Below are 23,311 nucleotides of genomic sequence, written 5' to 3' on the forward strand. Positions count from 1 at the left end.
TGAGAAACCTGTATGCAGGTCAGGAAGCAACAGTCAGAACTGTACATGGAACAACAGACTGGTTCCAAATAGGAAAAGGAGTACGTCAAGGCTGTATATTGTCACCTTGCTTATTTAACTTATATGCAGAGTACATCATGAGGAAAGCTGGGCTGGAAGAAAGCACAAGCTGGAATCAAGATTGCTGGGAGAAATATCAATAATCTCAGATATGCTGATGACACTACCCTTATGGCAGAAGGTGAAGAGGAACTCAAAAGCCTCTTGATGAAAGTGAAAGAGAGAGTGAAAAGGTTGGCTTGAAGCTCAACATTCAGAAAACGAAGATCATGGCATCTGGTCCCATCCCTTCATGGGAAATAGATGGAAAAACAGTGGAAACAGTGTCAGACTTTGTTTTTTTGGGCTCCAAAATCACTGCAGATGCTGATTGCAGCCATGAAATTAAAAGATGCTTACTCCTTGGAAGGAAAGTTATGACCAACCTTGATAATATATTAAAAAGCAGAGACATTACTTTGCCAACAAAGGTCCGTCTAGTCAAGGCGATGGTTTTTCCCGTGGTCATGTATGGATGTGAGAGTTGGACTGTGAAGAAAGCTGATCGCCGAAGAATTGATGCTTTTGAACTGTGGTGTTGGAGAAGACTCTTGAGAGTCCCTTGGACTGCAAGGAGATCCAACCAGTCCATTCTGAGGGAGATCGATCCTGGATGTTCATTGGAAGGACTGATGCTAAAGCTGAAACTCCAATACTTTGGCCACCTCATGCGACAAGCTGACTCACTGGAAAAGACTCTGATGCTAGGAAAGGTTGGGGGCGGGAGGAGAAGGGGACGACCAAGAATGAGATGGCTGGATGGCATCACCGACTCTGTGGACATGAGTTTGAGTGAACTCCGGGAGTTGGTGATGGACAGGGAGGCCTGGCGTGCTGTGATTCATGGGGTCGCGGAGATTCGGACACGACTGAGCTACTGAACTGAACTGAACTGAGACTGCTCATATTCCTTGGCTTGTGGCCCCCCCATCTTTGAGATAAGAAATTGCCAGTTGAGTCCTCTAATCACATCACTGTGATGCTCCTCCTGCCTCCCTGATCCATTATCAAAGACTCTAGTGATTACACTGGGCTTTCTTGGTCAATCCAGGATAATCTCAGCATCTTAAAAGTTCTTAACATAATCACATCTGCAAAGTCTGTTTGCCATATGAAGCAACATTCATAGGGTATCTTATTCCATTCTTATAGCAAAAATATCACTGCTATAAAAAAAAGACTTGGCAGATTTTACAGCAAGCATTTATTTCTTATAGTTATGGAGGCTGGGGAGTCCAAGATCAAGGTGCTAGCAGATTTGTTGTCTGGTGAGAGCCTGCTCCTGGTTCATAGATGGCCACCTTCTCACTGTGTCTTCATGTGGCAGAAGGGTAAGGAGTTCTGTAAGTCTCTTTTATAAGGGCAGTAACCCCTTTCATGAGGGCTCCACCCTCATGACTTAATCACTTCCCCAAAGCCCCACCTCCTAACACCATCATATTGGGAGTTGGGATTTTAACTGTTTAAAGGAGACGAAGTCATTGTGATTAGGATGTAGGCATCTTTGGAGGACTATTATTCTGCCTACCACAGACATTACTCCCAGCAGCTCAGGGTGACTTACATAACTGAGGTTCTTTTTCATATGCAAACAGAAAACAACAAGTTTTGTCAGAGGTTTGTGGTCAGCCAAGAAGCTAACTGACTTAGTAGTGCCCACAGCCTTCAGTGTCAACCTGGCACTCAGCCCTGTCAGTTCCAGCACTACCTTTGCCACCCTGTGAGACTGAGTGATCTTGCTTCCAACAGTAACATGCTCCTTCTCTGCTGAGTCATTGCAAAAACATGTCGGCCATCTTGGCCTGAATCAGTCGTTACAGAAAGTAGATTGAACTATACTTCAATGAAGCAATCTCCAGGAGGGAAATTACAGTGATACTAAAAAGTAAGGATAAAGTTATGTCTCTGATTTTGGCTTTATTACATTTTCCATTCTTGCTACTGCACTTTCTAAAAGAGGTTTTTAATCAAACCAAGTCTACCGGCTTTCTTGCAAACCAAACAGAACTGTTTTCCCTTGTAAAATCAAATCTAATAAAAATTTCTTCATGAATCTTCTCTACAGGGAAAAAATACCCCAGAGCCTCAAGAGACTAAATGAATGTAACAAACTAAGTAGCAGCTTGCAGTAGAAAATTATGGATCATCTTTTAAGCACAAATTTTTGAGATATTTAATTTGGACCTATGGAGACATCCAAAAATGGAACAGTAGTTGATGAAAAAGGGAAGATGAGTTAAGGGTCATAGAGAAGAAATAAGAGATTAGAGGTACAAGCTTATATGACCCCAATGCAAATGACTGTATTTCATTCATTTCATTCAATTAATGTTTTCACCTACTATGTGACAGCCTTGATGCTAGTGATTGGGAATATGAGAACATTCATCACTGGCTTTATGGAGCTCACTGACGGAGAGGTCACTGATGGAGAAAGGCATACATCAAATAACTGAAGGAAGTACACCACAAATGGGAATAAGAGTTATGAAAGACAAGTGACAATATAAGAGAACTAAAATAGTTTGCATCTGCTAATCCCAAGCTATTTTACATATATAGGATGAATAAACAACAAGGTCCTACTGTGTAGCACAGGGAACTATATTCAATATCCTGTGATAAACCATAAGGAAAAGAATATGAAAAACAATATATATGTATAACTGAGTCTCTTTGCTATACAGCAGAAATTAATGCCACATTATAAATAAACTATTCTTCAATAAATCTTTTTAAAAAAGAAAAAGAGAACTAAGCTTTGTCTGGGTGAGAAGGGATGTAGGGAAGACAAATTTGAGCTTCAAGGCAAAGGAAGAGTTTTGGAACTTCCCTGGTGGTCCAGTGGTTAAGACTCACGCCTACAGTGTAGGGGGCATGGATTTGATCCCTGATTGGATAAGATCCCACATGCCACATGCTGTGGCAAGAAAAAAAGAAAAGGAAGAGTTGGTATTAGTGGAAGAAGTGGCTAGAAAAGCAATCTAGTAGAGGGATCAGGATGTACAAAGGCTTTGCTTCTAAACTCATGGCTGCTAACTGGCCTCCATCAGTGATGGTTTAGTAATCTCATCTCAGTCCATTAGCTATCACAGAGTTATAACTCAAGAAAATCATCATTATAAACAGTTCATGATTCTAAATGCAGAATTCCCCAGTTCCAACAAATATTTCAATAGTAAATACGTCAGCTAGATGTCAAGCTAAGAAAAATAGAAGGTTCAGGACACTGCTTTTCTGCAGAGATGATAGTGGAGTATAATAACTGGGCAGAAATGCATATTTTTTTTTAATTGGCAGATAATTGCTTTATAATATTGAGTTGGTTTCTGCCATACAACAGCATGAATCAGTCATCAGTATACACATATCCCCTCCCTCTTGAGCCTCCCTCTCCACACACCTTCCCCATCTCAGCCCTCCAGGTCATCACAGAGCACCAGGCTGAGCTTCTTGTGTTATGCAGTAGCTTCCTACTAGTGATATATTTTACACATGGTAATGTATATAAGAAATACACATATTTTTACTTGGCTTCTTGTGTTATGCAGCAGCTTCCCACTAGTGATATATTGGTGATGGAGAGGGAGGCCTGGCGTGCTGTGATTCATGGGGTCGCGGAGAGTTGGACACGACTGAGCGACTGAACTGAACTGAACTGAATTGAAATGTATATAAGAAATACACATATTTTTACTTGCTTCTAACTTTGATTGCTTTTTTTACACATTTTGAATTAAATATTTTAAGTATAATTCAGCCATTTTATTTAATACTAACCATATGAAGATTGCTGGGAGAAATATCAATAACCTCAGATATGCAGATGACACCACCCTTATGGCAGAAACTGAAGAGGAACTCAAAAGCCTCTTGATGAAAGTGAAAGAGGAGAGTGAAAAGGTTGGCTTGAAGCTCAACATTCAGAAAACAAAGATCATGGCATCTGGTCCCATCACTTCATGGGAAATAGATGGAAAAACAGTGGAAACAGTGTCAGACTTTATTTTTGGGGGCTCCAAAATCACTGCAGATGCTGATTGCAGCCATGAAATTAAAAGACGCTTACTCCTTGGAAGGAAAGTTATGACCAGCCTAGATAGTATATTAAAAAGCAGAGACATTACTTTGCCAACCAAGGTCCGTCTAGTCAAGGCTATGGTTTTTCCCGTGGTCATGTATGGATGTGAGAGTTGGACTGTGAAGAAAGCTGATCGCCGAAGAATCGATGCTTTTGAACTGTGGTGTTGGAGAAGACTCTTGAGAGTCCCTTATACTGCAAGGAGATCCAACCAGTCCATTTTAGAGGAGATCAATCCTGGATGTTCATTGGAGGGACTGATGCTAAAGCTGAAACTGCAATACTTTGGCCACCTCATGCGACGAGTTGACTCACTGGAAAAGACTCTGATGCTGGGAAAGGTTGGTGGCGGGAGGAGAAGGGGACGACGGAGAATGAGATGGCTGGATGGCATCACCGACTCTGTGGACATGAGTTTGAGTGACCTCCGGGAGTTGGTGATGGACAGGGAGGCCTGGCGTGCTGTGGTTCATGGGGTCGCGGAGAGTCAGACACGACTGAGCAACTGAACTGAACTGAACTGAACCATATGAAGTTGGGTTTAATATATTTATGTTGAAGAAGTTATTTGTTCATCTGAAGCCTCATCCTTTGCAAAGAAGTTCCCTTCTTTTTTTCTGAAGCAACTTATAGGTATTTTCCCTTTAGAAAAATTTCAGTGACAGCATTGTAGCCCCCTTACCCCTCTCCGAAGTTCAAATACTTACTCATCATTGTTCACTGACTCTATATCCTTAGATAATTTTTTGTTTTTGATCCCACCTCTGCACAATGTGATTTTATAGCTTGTAAACTGCAAGAGCATTCACACAGTATTGTAAGAGAAACTATCTTAACATTTCTGGTCAATTTCTTTTAGCCAAGGAAGTTTGGTATATCTCTGAAAACTGTCAGAACTGTCGGGATTTACCCTAATCTTGCTCTACTATGGATCTTTTCATGTTTTCTCATCCCTAAAGTTTAGCTGACATTGTAAATCTCATTTTCTTTTATCTGTCTTTGCCATTTTCTCTATTGCTTTTTCTTTCAGAGAGTATACAGCTTGAAATCTTTCTGCTTTTCCCCTGTCTGAAGATTGACAGAAAACAATGACGAGGCTGTCTTTTGCCAAAGGGTTCAATATAGAACGAATAAAAGTAGACATCAGATTACTTTTATAAAATGAGAACAATAAAAGTTTTCCTTATATTTAACACTCAATAAAAGGAGAATGATTCTGGTACCTCTCTATACACAAGAAAAAAACAAACTGTCTTTGAGCACAAAATGCACACTATCTACCAATGTTCTTATTACCTACCATACTATATATTTGGTTAAGATACAAATGACTCTGTGTGAAAAGACTGACCTCTGTTTTATTACCTATGTTTAATTTGCTTTTTGGCATACTTGGAAATTTATGAGCCCTCTAAGGGGAAGAATTTGCAGAGATTCTGGGATAGAAGGAAGTCATACTCAGTTTACCTCACTTTCATTCATCCTCTAAATATTAGTTTCCTGTGGATCAGCCCTCCGCTCACTTCTCTTCATTTTATACGCTCTTGCCCAGGTGATCTCACCCAGTTCCATAGGTTAAATAAAATCTATTAACTTCAGGCCCTCTTGGCAAGATATTAACTGAATGTGAAAACCCTCCCACTTCAAACCTCCAGAAACACTGGACAGAATGTAAAAATTCACTTTAAATGGAGGAACTGAGGTTCTAAGAGATAATTCCAGAAATGACAGGGAAAGGGAACAACAGGCGTAAGCAAATGCATCAATGATGCAGTTGCCTTCAAGTAAAATTATCAAAAACCCAGCAGGATACCTAAAGAGAAAGCCCCAAATACACAAATGAAACACGGCAGATTGATGATGATATCCACACATCCACAATCATATAGGGAAATATTAGTGCACCCCTCTGTGCTGCTGATAGATCAAGCAGTCAAGAACTAGTACAGATAGAAGACCTTGAGTGCATGATGAACAAGCTTTATACATATATAACTACATACCTAACAATTAGAAAATACATATTTTTCAGAGAATCATTAATTTTTATAAAAATGGACAACATAATATGTCAGGAAACATCTAACAGGAGGTTTCCTGTGTGCTGTTTTGGATCTATCAGGAATTCTCTGTTCCTTTTTAATTCCTGAATATTCAGGAATTAAGAGGAGAGGCAAGCCTCTCCCAGGGGCTGAGGAATCCAGGCATTTGCTTCATTAGTTTTTCTATACGGTGATAAGTACCCTCTTCCTTTTTATGAACTATATGGTAAAAGTGACTATTTACAACTCTCTCTCTTTCATATGGATGACCTCAGGTTTCCTTGATAACTTGTAAATTTTATCTCTGCTGAAAGTAGTTGTCTTGTAAGACAGCATAAATACCTACATAATGTTGAATAAAACGCCTTTGCTCCATCAGAGCTTTGGTCCCTGTGTCTTGCTTTCTTTCTTTCTCTCTCTCTCTCTCTTTTTCAGGCTAATTCCTGGAGCATAGAGGCTCTCTGTGTTCACTATCCTGCCCGGGATTCTAAGACCCTCTCGAGAAGGCGCTCTGTGCCTTCACCCCATCGAGAGGGTGCCTGAGGCCTTCGTGAACAGAGCAGGCCCCGTGCCAGGGGCTTTACTGGCTTTCTGCGTAAACCAAGGAATATCAGCCTCTTTCTCTCTCCTTGACTTTCTCATCGGTCAACTCCGGACCACCAGGTGCCGGTCCATTAAAGGACCAACAATAATAGTGTAAAGCATTTCCATGAATACTGAAGGGATTCTCTGATACGAACCAAAGTATGTTGTCAATGCAATAAAAATGAAATGCAATTTTAAAAAAGGAGGGGGAAGAGCCTGCTGAAAATGCAATCACACTGTGAACTACATTTAAAGATGAAATCATCATGGAAATAATATAATATTTTAAACTGAAAGAGTATATTTTAAAAATAATAAGATAGATAAAAATTTCTAGTAGTGAGGCAGATGGGAATTACTGACACCTACTACTATAAATCACTTTTATATGTTTGAAAGAAAATATTGAAAATAGAATAACTTTTTAAGTAAATTTATGAGATTACAAAAATGAAAGAAAAAGTATGAAGCCAAATACAAATGCAGAACATTAGTCCAGGAAAGTAAATAAATTCTGAAACCATCAGCTATCTTAAGAATTGATATACACATATACTCTTGTATACAGCATGGTAAGTTCACTTATGTAGACAAACTCCATGGAGGCTTAAGTAAACAAACACAAAAATAAACTGAAGATTTCCCCTAGAATCCATGGCAAATGGTAGGACCACTTATAAATACTTTAGGCCTAAATTAAAAGACGCTTGCTCCTTGGAAGGAAAGTTATGACCAACCTTGATAGTATATTAAAAAGCAGAGACATTACTTTGCCAACCAAGGTCCGTCTAGTCAAGGCTATGGTTTTTCCTGTGGTCATGTATGGATGTGAGAGTTGGACTGTGAAGAAGGCTGATCGCCGAAGAATCGATGCTTTTGAACTGTGGTGTTGGAGAAGACTCTTGAGAGTCCCTTATACTGCAAGGAGATCCAACCAGTCCATTCTAAAGGAGATCAATCCTGGATGTTTATTGGAAGGACTGATGCTAAAGCTGAAACTGCAATACTTTGGCCACCTCATGCGACGAGTTGACTCACTGGAAAAGACTCTGATGCTGGGAAAGGTTGAGGGCGGGAGGAGAAGGGGACGACAGAGAATGAGATGGCTGGATGGCATCACCGACTCTGTGGACATGAGTTTGAGTGTACTCTGGGAGTTGGTGATGGACAGGGAGGCCTGGCGTGCTGTGATTCATGGGGTCGCGGAGAGTCGGACACGACTGAGCGACTGAACTGAACTGAACTGAAATTTTTGATATCTACTTGATCTAAAATCCACAAGCTGAAAAATGTAATAAAAGTATTTAAGGCTATACATTTTCCACAAAGTGTCAATTTAACTACATCATGTAAATGTTGATGTGTAGCACTTTCATTTTTGTTCTGTACAAAGTATTTCCTAATTTTAGTTTAAATTATGTGTAAGCATTTTTTAATTTTCAACTAAATGAAGTTTCTTCTTATCACTTTACCATTTATTTCAAATTCAATTGCACTGCCATTATAGAGTGTATAATAGTAATTCTTTAAAATTATGATTCAAAACAAAGTCAGTTTTCACAAATGAGTTCTATGTGTGTTTAAATGAATATTTTCCAATTACTTGTACAGCATGCTATTTTGGATATGTCTGATCAAGAGGGCTTACCATGGAATACAATGTTGGTTTAACATTAGAAAATTGTTCAAGTTACTCCAAAATTTGTCTGAAGAAACAAAAATAATTTGTTTAGGAAGTTCATAAAAAATCATTTAACAAACTTCAGTATCTATTTGTGATTCTTTAAGTATCACTCAGAAAAATAAAATGCAAGCTCAATTTGATAAAGGTCAAGTTACAGAATCACTGCAGACAGTGCATCCACAAAATTAAAAGATGCTTGCTCCTTGGAAGAAAAACTATGACAAACCTAGACAGTGTATTAAAAAGCAGAGACATCACTTTGCCAATAAAGGTCTGTTTAGTCAAAGCTATCATCTTTTCAGTAGTCATGTATGGATGTAAGAGTTGGAGATGGACCACAACATCTAGAAATTCTCAGATTGTGTTTACTCAATTCATGGGATTCTCTTTAATGCAAAATTTATTTTTATAAGTATATAATACTGTGCTTATGCTACCTTAGTTTCATTTATATACACATAAATTGTATGTATTTAATACATATATATGATATCAGTTCAGTTCAGTTCAGTTCAGTCGCTCAGTCGTGTCGACTCTTTGCGACCCCATGAATCACAGCATGCCAGGCCTCCCTGTCCATCACCAATTCCCAGAGTTCACTCAAACTCATGTCCATCGAGTCGCTGATGCCATCCAGCCATCTCATTCTCTGTCGTCCCCGTTTCCTCCCGCCCCCAATCCCTCCCAGCATCAGAGTCTTTTCCAGTGAGTCAATTTGTCGAATGAGGTATATGTACATTATTTATCTATGTATATTTTGTAGGTATACTTGTTTTAATCCTGAGCTCAAATCAAGTGTAGAAAACTTCATAATTAAAACGGTCTGCAGTAAAACCTTTTCATCATTGCTCAGAACTGATCAGCCTTTCATACACACACACCCACAGCCAACTCTCACTTACCCACCAATAAGACCCTCAGTTATCCAGTCAACTTTACACACACACACATACAGCCTTCACACTCTTAATTTTAAATTACTCTTTTGCTTCTCAGAACTACAGAGATCATGCATCAGGTAGACTGGGCGGTCTTCGGATGCTCAGATTTGGCTATTTTCTGTAGGTATACTTTTATAGACTAAGAGAATCAAGTTGTGCTATAAAACTGTTATTGGCAATGTAATAAAATCCAGCCTTTCATACTACAAACACTTCGGCTTTTCCAGAAATTCAATTGTCATTCAAAGATGGCAGCATCTTAATGCCTACAGATTATGTGCTTTTGGGTTCTCCTATTCTTTCCATCCTTTCCCTGCACTAGCTCCTGCATTTCTGTTACTGTCAGAAGGTAACAGAGATCTTCTCACAAGTTTAAAGCTGAAAGCAGAAAGATAACATCCTAGACACATGGAATGAAAATCCATTAATATAAGGTAATGAGTGGAACTGGGCTGTACAAACACTGTTTATCAATTTTATCACTGAATAATTTTTTATGTATACTATTATCTGTACACAAGAGACAAAGTCATTACCTCTAACAAAAACAAAAATCCACTTGTGCCCAGAATGTTGAGCCAATAACTGGAACCACTGAGACCCAAGGCTGAGACACTTGCTCTGATACACAAATAATTAATTTCTTAATAGTTATCTTGTTAGCATTGGTGATATTCAATGCCCAATGGGAAGGCAGGTTTGTTGATGATAGTGATCATCCTTATTCAAGTGAAAGTTTTATTCACCTCATATAAAAGTGTAGTTGCATCCATTTTACAATGTTGAAATTAATAATGCTTTTTAACATTGTCTTCAAATATTTTAAAATAATCTCTAAATTAAATTTTGTTAAATCAAAAGCCGAAGGCAATAATTCTTTCCTGTATCTTTTTTATATGTTCTGTAAAAAGAGAGGGGGAAAGGAGTGAGGAAAAGCGAAGAGAAAGGGAGCGAGAAGTAACTCAGGCATTTTCACTGATGAAGTCCATACTTTTGTCTCTCTGTCCATCTTGGTGACACCACAGTCAACATGTCCTGAGTTTAGGGCAGCCATCTGGAGGGAAGGAGGGGTAAGGGACTTGTCTTGAAGCTGCGTTTACAGCGTGAACACACTGTTTCTCCTTGGGTCTTATGATCCCTGGGGGGCTGGGATCATAGCATGGGTTTTAACGTCCCTCCCCCAGCTAGGCCTGACACTGCTCGACCTGTGTTCAGATACCCTGCATGTCTGCCACACGCCACGCACTATCCACCTTGGTTTCTGGGGCAAAACAGTGAACAAGGACATTATTCCAATGTCCTAACCGGGGATGGAGGGAAATTAGCAAGTAATTATAACAGAATGTGAGGATGGACTGTGACGATGGTAAACCATAGAAACCAGCCTGGGGAAGGGGATGGGAGTGACCAAGGAACGTCTAACTAAACCGAGATCTGAAGAAGAAGGAAGGGTTAGTCTGCCAGAAAGGAGGAAATAGCAAATGATATTCCAAGGCTAAGGAAAGAAAGCCAGGAAAAAGCAAGAAGATGGCAGGGCAAGTTTGTTTGTAACAGTCACGGTGATTCAGGTCCACATGTATCACACAGGTGCCTTCCCCATCAAGTGTGTTTGGTGACAACAAGGGAAGTGGAAGACCCATTCCCCTGCCTTAGAAGAGACCCAGTTCCCGTCTTTGAACCTGAAAAGTACTACAGGGTTGGAGAGGGTCAGTTCCTGAGACTCCATGGGGTAGTGTCCCAGAAAGACCAGGACTTGCCAGTCAGAATCTAGTGCTGCCTCTTACCAGCTATGTAACCATGAGCCAGGTACTCAACACCTCTGGCCTCAGCTTCCTAAGCAATATCACCTCCCAGAGTTATACTGAGGATTAAATGAGAAAGCATCTGTGAAACATGGTGCCCTTTCTCTTAGTGAGTGAAAGTCGCTCAGTCATTTCCAACACTTTGTGACCCCATGGACTATTTAGTCCATGGAATTCTCCAGGCCAGAATACTGGAGTGGGTACCCTTTCCCTCTCCAGGTGATCATCCCAACCCAGGGATCGAACCCAGGTCTCCCACATTGTAGGTGGATTCTTTACCAGCTGAGCCACAAGGGAAGCCCACCCTTTCTCTCAGGAGCTGCTCAATAATTGTTCCTTCCCTATCTCACCTCTTCCATCTTCAGTGCAAACGACCTTTGAGAGCAAATGCTTAAACTCCCCAGGCCCTACATGCACACACTTACATTCACCCACAACTCAGTTTCTATCCAAGAGACCCTAAATAATGCTCCCTGGTACTGCTCCCAAGTCATTTCTACTGGAGCCACAAGTATAGGAATGCAAAAAACACTTTGGCTATTTCTGAATGGACTGGTCCAAAATTAGGAAAGGAGTACATCAAGGCTGTACATTGTCACCCTGCTTATTTAACTTATATGTAGAATATATCATGAGAAATTCCAGGCTAGATGAAGCACAAGCTGGAATCAAGATCGCTGGGAGAAATATCAATAACCACAGATATGCAGATGACACCAACCTTATGACAGAAAGTGAAGAGGAACTAAAGAGCTTTTTGATGAAGGTGAAAGAGGAAAGTGAAAAAGCTGGCTTAAAACTCAACATTCAAAAAACTAAGATCATGGCATCCAGTCCCATCACTTCATGGTAAATAGATAGGGAAACAATGAAAACAGTGACAGACTTTATTTTCTTGGGCTCCAAAATCACTGCAGACAGTGACTGCAGTCATGAAATTGAAAGATGCTTGCTCTTGGGAAGAAAAGCTATGACAAACCTAGAAGGCATATTAAGAAGCAGAGACATTGCTTTGCCAACAAAGGTTTGTCTAGTCAAAGCTATGGTTTTTCCAGTAGTTGTGTATGGATGTGAGAGTTGGACCATAAAGAAAGCTGAACACCAAAGAATTGATGTTTTTGAACAGTAGGGTTGGAGAAGAGTCTTGAGAGTCCCTTGGGCAGCAAGAAGATCAAACCAGTCAATCGTAAAGGAAGTCAGTCCTAAGTATTCATTGGAAGGACTGATGCTGAAGCTGAAGCTCCAATACTTTGGCCACCTGATGCAGAGAGCTGACTCATTGGAAAAGACCCTGATGCTGGGAAAAATTGAAGGCGGGAGGAGAAGGGGACGACAAAGGATAAGAATTGGATGGCATCATTGATTCAATGGACATGAGTTTGAGCAAGCTCTGGGAGATGGTGATGGACAAGGAAGCCTGGTGTGCTGCAGTCCATGGAGTCGCAGAGTAGGACATGACTGAGCGACTGAACTGAAGTGAACTGAACTGAACTGAACCACCTTGCTCTGCAGAGAGTCTGATGCAGGAAGGGTGTATGCAGGCACTGGCACAGACCCTGCCAGGAGACGCAGTCAGTCCTATGTACACTGCAGCTGCCTCTCTGATTTCCATTAAAAGAGGAAAAATTGAAAAGCAGCACGCTCCCACCTGTTTTTGTTTTATTTTCTTCAAAATAGAAGTCATTTGTAAAGTTCTCCAGTCCAAAAATATCTAAGCAAATTGATCAAGCTTACAAATCTAAAGGACATTTATGTGGTTGTGTTCTAAAAATTTGAGCTTTCAGACACATTAAAACAAGCTGGTCCCAGAGATGGTTTCACTCACCCTTCTTCGACATAAATTATATATGCTCTGCTGCTTCAAAGTCTCTTTAGCTTTAGCACAATATTTCTTTCCTTTAAAAATGCAACAGATCAGAAGAGAATTGGAAATACCATCTGAGGCTATATAAAACAAAAAAGATGCTGCTAAAGAAATAAAAGTGCATTCAACCAAAAGAGAGAATAAACCTTCAGAGAATGAGCTGGGACGACCCTATGAATCTCACCAGGAAACCAAATAATAAGCAAGGCAAGTTAATAATGAATGAACAAATAGACTGGAATTAGATACTCCAAACCCCAGAGAAAAAAGCCCGCCTCCTGTCTGTTCTGACTTTGGCTCTGTTTCTCATTTACTGAAATCAAGAGCAGGGTATATCCTGGACTGACCCTTGAAAAATATATGATCTTCAGAAATTCCACTCTATGACAGGTTAAGACACATGACTCAGTGTATAGGGTTTAGATTCTAATAAAGTAAAAATGAAGAATTTATCCCAAAGCACACTTGAGTTTAGGAGTTGGGTTTTCCTGCCCCAGAATGACATCCCACAGCAAAGGGCAGAATGGAGCATAGAAAGTGAAAGTGTTAGTCACTCAGTCATGTCCAGCTCTTTATGACCCCATGGAGTGTAGCCCACCAGGCTCCTCCATCCATGGGATTCTCCAGGCAAGAATACTGGAATGGATTGTCATTTCCTCCTCCATGGGATCTTTCCAACCCAGGGATCGAACCCAGGTCTTCTGCATTGTAGGCAGATTCTTTACCATTTGAGCCACCAGGGAAGCCCAGAATGGAGCATACTGTCTGCCAAGAAAGAGTAAAGTCGATCACCTGCTAATTGTACTGAAACATGCAATTATTATAGTTTCTGCTGCTGAAGCCCTATGTCATCTGGCAGTTGATCACCCACATATGTTTGGGGAAATGTGGACAGAACATCATTCCACCAGGGATGGGTAGATAGCATCCATTATAATGACTCATTGGTAACTCATCCTTGGAAAAGCCCACCACTAATTCTTCAAAGTACATAAAATATTTAGCATTATCCTTATTTTCAGATGAAGAAAATTGAGTCTCAGAGGTTAAGGAACCTGCTTAAGGCCACATCCCTTAACCTAGTAAGTGACAGAATTAGAACTTGAATCCTAATCTTTGACCCCAAACCTTTGGACCTTGTCTTAACAGTGGCAACCTCCCCAGTACTGCCCATTTCCCCCTCACTTAACCTAATTAGGCAATTGGATATAGCGCAAATAAAAATGTATGTCATTACCCAGAAAAATCTGTCTCTTTCTCTCTGTCTCATATCTCTATCTCTCTGGGAGTATGTGCATCTCTCTTTGTGTGTACATAGCCTTGTACACCTTTTCTGTGTAAACGTACATATTTTTCACAAAACTGGAATCATGCTGTCTACTTGGTTTTGTATTTACCTTTAAAATATATTTTAAACATTTCCCCCATGGCATTAAGCATTCTGTTATAATGTGCCTTTTAATGGATAAACTCAGTTTGCCTGAAAAATGCAGGAAAAGAACCTGAAAAGGCATTGTTATTGTTGTTCAGTCACTAAGTCGTGTCTGACTCTTTGCAGCTACAAACTACAGCTCGCAGGCTCTTCTGGCCTCCACTGTCTCCCAGAGTTTGCTCAGATTCATGTCCACTGAGTCAGTTATGCAATCTAACCATCTCATCCTCTGCCGCCCTTTTCCTTTTGCCTTCAGTCTTTCCCAGCATCAGTCTTTTCCAATGTGTAGGCATTAGGGTGAAAATGAAAAGGCATTAGTATAAAATAATGTTGTTCAATTTAGAAGGAACCAGAACATGTTTATGGATCAAGGATAAAAACTCCACCAGGTGACTGAAGAGGACTATTTACCAAATAAACTGAGGCAAATACAGGAGGAGAAGGCAGAGGGTTAGGTTACAGGACAGCAGGATTTAGCCTTGGGAATCAGCAAGCATATTTTCAGATGGAAACAGATGTACTTTGAGTTGCATAGTTGGGGAAATGATGAAGAGATTGCTGGCTGTCTTTGATATTTGCAATAAACTAAAGGTGTAGTCATCTTTTAACATATAAGAAAAAGAGAAATTAATTTCAAATGATAGTTGAAAGTTGGCATTTTCCCTGAGGGCAGAGAAGTAGGCATTAAAAAGGAGATGAAACCATCATAAATAGGTACAGATTGTATTAGTTAACATGAACTTAGAGCACATGGAAATATAAGTAACTCCATAGATATTGCTGAGGCTTTGAGATTTAATGGCTACACAGATTTTATCTGAATGAACTATTTGAATTTGCTTCGCCCTTCTGTTCTCATATGCAGGTTCATAAAATACTCTTGAACATCTACTAAAAGAAGGAAATCTTTATTGGGGAAGGAGAGATAAACCTGTCTTAGTCTTATGTAACTTTGAGTTTTTATTGTCTTTGTAGACGTGTGACATTCTGGCCTCATCTCTAGGTAGAGTAATAATTTTCTTTGGACTTTTCAAAGAAATTGCTATTCAACTTGAAAATCCTAATTTCTTATTTCTGAACTACTTAGCAAAAGACTTAAATACTAGCTGTTTAATCTTTGTTTTTTCAGTTTATGTGGTCTATAGAAATTACCAGTGAAACATTTCTGTATCTATATAATAAAACGTAAGTTGTGTGTGCGCGCCATTGCTCAGTCATGTTCAGTTCTTTGCAACCCCATAGACTGTAGCCCACCAGGCTCCTTTGTCCATGGGATTTTCCAGGCAAGATTACTGGAGAGGGTTGCCACTTCCTGCTCCAGGGGATCTTCCCAACCCAGGGATCAAACCCACATCTCTTGCATCTCCTGCATTGGCAGGTGGATTCTTTACCGCTGTGCCATCTGGAAAGCAAAACATAGAAGCTGATATGTAATTAATGATGAAAATTTCCCACTCTTGTTTCTCTGTGATTTAAACTTTTGTATGCTTTGTTGTCGGAGAAGGCAATGGCAAGCCACTCCAGTACTCTTGCTTAGAAAATCCCATGGACGGAGGAGCCTGGTGGGCTGCAGTCCATGGAGTCGCTACAAGTCAGACATGACTGAGCGACTTCACTTTCACTTTCACACATTGGAGAAGGAAATGGCAACCCACTCCAGTGTTCTTGCCTGGAGAATCCCAGGGACGGGGGGGCCTGGTGGACTGCCGTCTGTGGGGTCACACAGAGTCGGACATGACTGAAGTGACTTAGCAGCAGCAGCAGCATGCTTTGTTGTTGTTGTATCCTCAGGTTGATTCTATAGCCATAGTAGCAGAAGGTTTCTAGAATAATTTATTCAATAAGTGTCAGCAAAAGCCATCAATTCTGCTCCATCCAGTGCTGACCTTGAAAATCAAGGTCAGTTATGCCACAGCTGTGTGGTTTTGGAAAGTCTTTTGTTTTTACTTACTGCTTTGCTAAATGAAATGATTTAACTTGGTTGTTTTTATGTTCCCATTCAAGGTCTTGAAATCCATATCTATATTTCAATTTGCATAGCAGGACATCATAATAATTAATAACATAGTTAGAGACAGTCCTGCTGTGTAGATTACATTAATGGATGTAATAGAAAACAACCACTGAAATGAACACTTAAGAGGCTTAAGAATAACATTGCTGCTGGCAGTGTTGGTGTCTTATTAAGACAACCAGCAGTTTTAAAGGTCAGCTATGTTGAGTTGCTTATGTTATGACTAGGCTTCTTTCCCTATCAGACAATGTTCATACGATGATACCGAATGTAAGCGAAAAAGATCACACAGTACCCAGTCACCTCAGGAAACGGTCAGAGTGTACTAAAGGAAAATAAGGCAACAAGAGCAATTATGAGAGTCAAGCTGTGACATGGAGAAGGTTGAAATGACATTTTGAATCTAGAAATTCTATTTATAGTCACTGGAATTTTTCATGATAGTTTAGTTTTGGACTTCCATGTTTTGGACATAATCTCAGCTTCAAGGCAAATTTATCTGAAGAGCATTATGTGAGTCTCTTAATTCACCTGAGTTTATATAGTATGTGAGGGAAAATAATCTGATATGTTGGAGAGAAAGCCCAAAGATAGCTTACTCATATTAAGGAATAGCTGGATGTTTAACATACATATAGTGACTTGCTGACAACACGATTCATTTCAAACAAACAATTAAACAACTTAAATTAAGTAATTCTAGTATACAATCTATCTTTTAATCTATTTCTATCTAGAATGTCTCTGGATAAATGCTGTTTCTGCTGTTAAAACAGATGCCCTTTTATTCCAGAAAGATGGTCTTGCAGAGAAAAGGCATCAGATGATTAAAGACTTGTGTTCAAATATAGCACTGTAATAAGGAAATTCATGTAATCAATCAGGGAAATACACTGGGAATTCTTACATCTGTTAAGGAACAGGGGACCAGCTGCATGTTGCCCCAGATTACTTCATAAATACTTAATAATATATTATATCATCTGGCTACTTAGTTTACAACTAAAGTTGGTTTGTCACATTTGTCAGAACAAAGTGCCTTTGTCTTGTGAAAAAGGAAAGCAAGGAGTCCACCAGACACGAATGTTTTACTGTTTTACAATTTTAGAGGGTAGGATAACAAGGAAAGTGTCTCTTTAGAAAAAACATGAAATAGGATATACAGAATAATTTGCTTATCAAGTTATTATTATCCATGCTTGCAGGAAATTCCCATGAGGAAATGAGGAAATAAATGAAAGCAACTAATTTTTTTCATGTTGTCAGTAATAACTGCTCCTAGGGACTGCCGTTCAAGTAGTCGACTTGTCAGGAAATAGAAACAGAGCAGGATACGAAGATTTACAGACTTCCTGTTTCCACATCAGAGAACGTGGGCTTTCTTGTTATTATTAATATTTGATCTCTGCAAACAGAAAATGTCTGGCCTCTTAATCTCATGCCGAAAGGCCAGAAAAACTCACAAAGTCACTATCGTTTGTCTCACAGACTGTCATTTGATTCTTTGGGTTAAAAAGTCCAGTGGAAGCAAAAGTTTAAGAACCTTCTACGCTTCCTGGGATTTAGATCATTTAACAATCGACAAATTAAATTATTAAACAGCAAAAAAGGCAAAGTCCCCAGAGTCATGATGCATCTTTGTCACTCATTTAGTTTGTCCCATCCAGTTAAATCTAACTAGTTAGAAAACCCAGACAATGGGAGGAAACGACTGTAAACTAGCCAGATGGACTCTCATATATTTTTCTGCACATATCCAAAATACTTTTCTAACCACTTGGTAAGGCCAGGGGTAGGCTCTCCATTAGTTTTTACATGTTTCTCAATCATTTGGCTATTATCTCAGTACAGAGGACCCTGGCAGGTACAGTCCATGGGGTTGCACAGAGTCAGACACAACTAAAATGACTTTGCATGCATGCACATACGTTAAAAAAGACTTTGGGTGTGTACAGCCACATAACTTCTGAAATATGGTATACGTTTATACCCCTAAAGAAATGAATTTACAGTTTTAATTTTTTTCTCAAATTATAGCTAAAAACTGGTGTTTTGTTTTTTAGCTTACAGTTCATTGTATATGAGGGTAAAAATATTTTTTGGTTTATTTATCAAATAAATAAATGTGTTAAATTTTTATTTCCTCACTTTATAAAATTTTATTAGTCTCATTTTTCTATATGGTCGTTGCCTTTTGTTAATTAGTTCATTAGCACTATTACACTAAGGAGGTTCGCATTTGTCACTGATGGTGGCTATAATAATGATTACATTTTTTGAGTTACTGGCCCTTTTTCTTTCACACATTTAAAAAAATTTTGTTCAGCTTTTTGTCTGCATTTTAATTTTTGGTAAGGTATATTTAAAAAAGTAGTCTGCTTTTTTGTGGAAGTGTAGTTTATGTACAGTAATATTATGGAAGTTACAGGTATACAGTATAGTGATTCATAATGTTTAAAGGTTATACTCTATTGATAGTTATCATAAATTATTGGCTTATATATCCCATGTTGTACAGTATATTCTTGTAGCTTATTTTATCCCTAATTGTTTGTACCTCTTAATCCTGTATTGCCCCTCTCCCCTTCCCTCTCCTCACTGGTAACCACTAGTTGTTCTCTATACCTGTGAGTCAGATGCCACATTTTAATAAGTGTGCAAGATAATTCATAGATCACTGATGTTTGTAAAGCTCTTTGCTTATTTGTACCACAATTTGTTGTTGTTGTTTATTCCCTAAGTCGTGTCCAACTCTTTGTGACCCTATGGACTATAGCCTGCCAAGCTCCTCTGTCCATGGGATTTTCCAGGCAAGAATACTAGAGTGGATTGCCATTTCCTTCTCTAGGGGATCTTCCCCACCCAGGAATCGAACCCACGTCTCCTGCACTGGCAGGCATTGGCAGACTGATTCTTTACTGCTGAGCCACCAGGGAAGAATGCGTGTACCACAATGCCCTCATCTAAAGGGTTTTCTCTTCTCCAGTCAAACTCCCCAAGCTCAGAGTTCTTCATGAGGCTGCCTTGTACCACTCCCCCTCACCATGCTCTTTTTGTAGAATTTTATTGCAAGTTTCCACTCATTTTGACACTTAACATTCTATTTGTCTTTCTCAAAACATGCCAGACTTCCCCAACTATATTGTAATTGCCTGAGCAAAGGTTTGATTTGCTTTCCCCAATACACCTGGATAGATAATAAAAGTTTATAGAGCAAATACATTTGTTCAATACTTTCTAAGTTGAAAATCATTTCAGTGTTTTCATGTTTTAGAAATATTTTATTTTGTAAAATATCCCACTGACTCTTTAAAGTTCATTCCATGTCTCAGAAGACTTTAAATATATATTTGTCTCTTCTAAATAAACTGATGAAACATTTCTACTTGTACCAGCCTTCCCTAAAATATACTAACATTCATTGGTTTATCTCCATGTTCCAAACACTTTTGACTTATCGTATTTAAACCTTGATACTCAGCAAGGAAATATGTTCTATTGTTTCCCAGACCATTCTTGGAAATGAAGAAAATTTAGGGATCTTGCCTAAGGTCACACAGTGGTAAGCAGTGGAGCCAGACTGCGAACTCTCAGTGATTCTTAACCATTAGGAAACAGTCTGCTTCATTTGCATGCATAATTAATATCACTGTTAATTCTAATTAAACAGAATTATGGAGAAATGTCAAGGTATATGGAGATTAATTATAGGATGCCTGTAAGATATTTGACTCCTTGAGAAAAAAATTAAATAGGCATAGAAAAGACTCCATTTTGGAGTGTTAGGTAATTCTCCACCATCCCTACTTATGCATACACATGAATCTCTAACAGCGTTTCTAGTTTCTTTTCATGTAAAGTTAGAGGAGTTGAATGATAATCATTAATTGACAATCTTCAGAATTTGCTCTAATTTGGATATGCATCAAGCTTATGGCCTGCAGATAAGTTATTATTTTTAGAGAAAATCTTTTCTTCTGAAGTCTATAACAGAATAGTAATGTGTTGACTGAAGTTAATACCCTGTGGCCCTTCTAAGTTTTCAGATACTAGCCAAGAGCCAACTTTATAAATAATCCCCTTTCTTCACAGTTTTATTATGCTGTTGATTGCTTTCTATTCAATTTTTAATATACGAACATCTTTCAATAGCAGTAAATATCATGCTCTTATATTTGATGCAAATACTGTTTCCAGTTGTATGCATTGTTGATTTAATAAATCTATTGGTAGATTTTTTTTAATGTGGCTTCATATTTTATTCTAATAAACAAGAATGCAAAGAAAAAAATGCCCTATGGCAATGCTGTGATTATTAGAAAAATCTAAGTTAACCTAAATTTTTAACAACAAAATTAAACTTGTTAGTAAAAAGGTGCAAAATTCAGGGAATAAGCCAACCAAAATTTTCTTCACATCCGAAGCATTACTATTGCAATAATTTATACCAGTAGTTACATTCAGTAGTATTTCAGAAGTAATATATACAACAAACCTCTCTGTGACCAATATATTTCAATAATGTGCATTATTTGCCAAAAGACCTACAGCAGAAAACGGTAGAGGAGGAAAAGCAGGGGCTTCAGAGCCACGCAGACCTGAGGCTGAATCCCAACTTAATGTTAACCTTGGGCAAGTTTAACTTCTTAGATAACCCTTTACCTTAACTGGAACAGAAGAATAGAATGGCTCCCTTGCAAGGCTTTCTCAGAATAAATGCAATGTCTGTAAATTTCCTTAAGATGTTTAAAATATTATAGCGAGCATTACTACTTCAGGCATATTAGTTGCCACTCATACTGTGAAGATTACGAATAAGTAAAAAGGATACACTTTTTAAATGATCCTACAGGGAGACTTTAGCAAGATAGCAAAATAAAACCCTCAGACTTCATTCCCCCAAGGAAACACCAACTTAACAACATATACCATCTAAAAAGCTTTTACAAGAACTCCAGAAACTAGTTAGGAAATCACCATATCCCAGACAAGTGTGAAGCCAAGCCCAGGCTCTTGAAATGGATAAAGAAATCTGTTGCGTTTAACCCAGGATAGCTCTTCCCTCAGACCAGCACAAAAACCTACCATAATGAAATAGAGACCTAAGAATTATATGACAGAGTCAGAATAACCATCTTAAAGAAGTTCAGTGAACCATCAGAGAAAACTGACAACCAAATGAAACCAGGAAAACTATGCATGAACAAAATGAGAATGTCAATAGTGTTTTAAAAAATAGAATTTCTGGAACTGAAGAATACAATAACTGAATTGAAAAGTACGGTATCAGATATATTTTAAATGGATAACCAGCAAGGTCCTTCTGTATACATGGAGAACTCTGTTCAACGTTATGTAGCAGCCAGGATGGGAGGGGAGTTTGGGGGAGAACGGATACATGTATGAGTGTTACCGAGTCCAAAATTGCTCCGCTCACCGCACAACAGGCCAATGAATCCGAGAGATGAGAGGTTGAGGCAAGGAAGACTGAGAGAGCCAGCTGACCAAGAAGTTGGCAGGCTAGACCTCAAAATCTTGTCAGGGCCTGGTTGCCAGGTTCTTTTATGGATTGGAGATGGGGGAGGTGAGGAAACAAAGTAAAAAGACTATTCAATCCTGGCAAATATCCCCTAGAACGGCAAGCCTCAGGAAGGTGAATGTGTTAGCCTCACTTCCTTAGAGTCCTTCACAGGTGGGTGACTCAGGTTATCTCCCTGAAAGAAAGTATAGTCTCTCAGTCATGTCAGAATCTTTGTGACCCCATGGACTGTAGCCCTCCAGGCTCCTCTGTCCATGGAATTCTCCAGGCAAGAATAGTGGAGTGGGTAGCCATTCCCTTCTCCAGGGGATCTTCCCAACCCAGGGATGGAAACTGGGTCTCCCTCATTGCAGGCACTGAGTCACTGAGCCACTTTACCATCTGAGCCACTGAGGTCCTAAACTGTTTCTTTGGGGGTTGTTTTGGCTCCTCCCTACAGCAGTTCCCAGACCAGGGATCAAACTCACTCCCCCCACGCTGGAAGCTCAGAGTCTTAATCACTGAACTGCCAGGGAAGCCTCATATCTCCCTGAGACAGGCCTTTATGTATGTTTAACACCAAAAAAGAGTTAAACTCACAGAAGTAGATCCAGTGAAAATTTAAAATTAACCCTTCCCAGTTACATATGTATGGCTGAGTCCCTTTGCTGTCCACCTGGAGCTATCACAATATTGTTAATCAGCTATACTCCAATATAAAATAAAAAGTTTAAAATTTTTTAATAAAAAAATTTTTTTAATATACAGTAGCATTTTTCAGTACTCTTGCCTGGAAAATCCCATGGATGGAAGAGCCTGGTAGGCTACAGTCCATGGGATCGGGAAGAATACAATACAACTGAGTGACTTCACTTTCACTTTTCACTTTCATGCATTGGAGAAGGAAATGGCAACCCACTCCAGTGTTCTTGCCTGGAGAATCCCAGGGACAGCGGAGCCTGGTGGGCTGCCGTCAATGGGGTCGCACAGAGTCGGACACAACTGAAGCGACTTAGAGCAGAAGCATTATTCAAGAGACCTCATAAAACTAAAAAAAAAAAAAGATCAGTAAACTCAAAGATATCTTTTGAAATTATTGAGTCAGTGAAACAAAAGGGAAAAAGAATGAATAAAAGTGGCGGGGAAGTGTCTAAGGGATTCATGAGACACCATTAGGTGGACCAATATACACATTATGAAAGTCCTAGGAGAGAGAGAAACAAACGCATAGAAAAGAGATCAGCTTCGT

The 23,311-nt window shown here is 39.2% G+C and overlaps 2 non-coding genes across 2 annotated transcripts; both read right to left on the reverse strand.

Annotated features, from left to right (window-relative positions):
* Positions 1–9,272: 9,272 nt before the first annotated feature.
* LOC129549951 (small nucleolar RNA U2-30) lies at positions 9,273–9,342 on the reverse strand. The gene has a single exon (XR_008684752.2). It is a non-coding gene; the product is annotated as a small nucleolar RNA U2-30 (small nucleolar RNA).
* A 139-nt stretch (positions 9,343–9,481) lies between these two features.
* Positions 9,482–9,561, reverse strand: LOC129549952 (small nucleolar RNA U2-19). Its single transcript, XR_008684753.1, has one exon. It is a non-coding gene; the product is annotated as a small nucleolar RNA U2-19 (small nucleolar RNA).
* Positions 9,562–23,311: the final 13,750 nt, after the last annotated feature.

This window comes from Moschus berezovskii, chromosome 28 (genome assembly GCF_049115385.1).
Source record: "Moschus berezovskii isolate FMDL1 chromosome 28, NW_MosBer_1.0, whole genome shotgun sequence".
NCBI lineage: Eukaryota > Metazoa > Chordata > Mammalia > Artiodactyla > Moschidae > Moschus > Moschus berezovskii.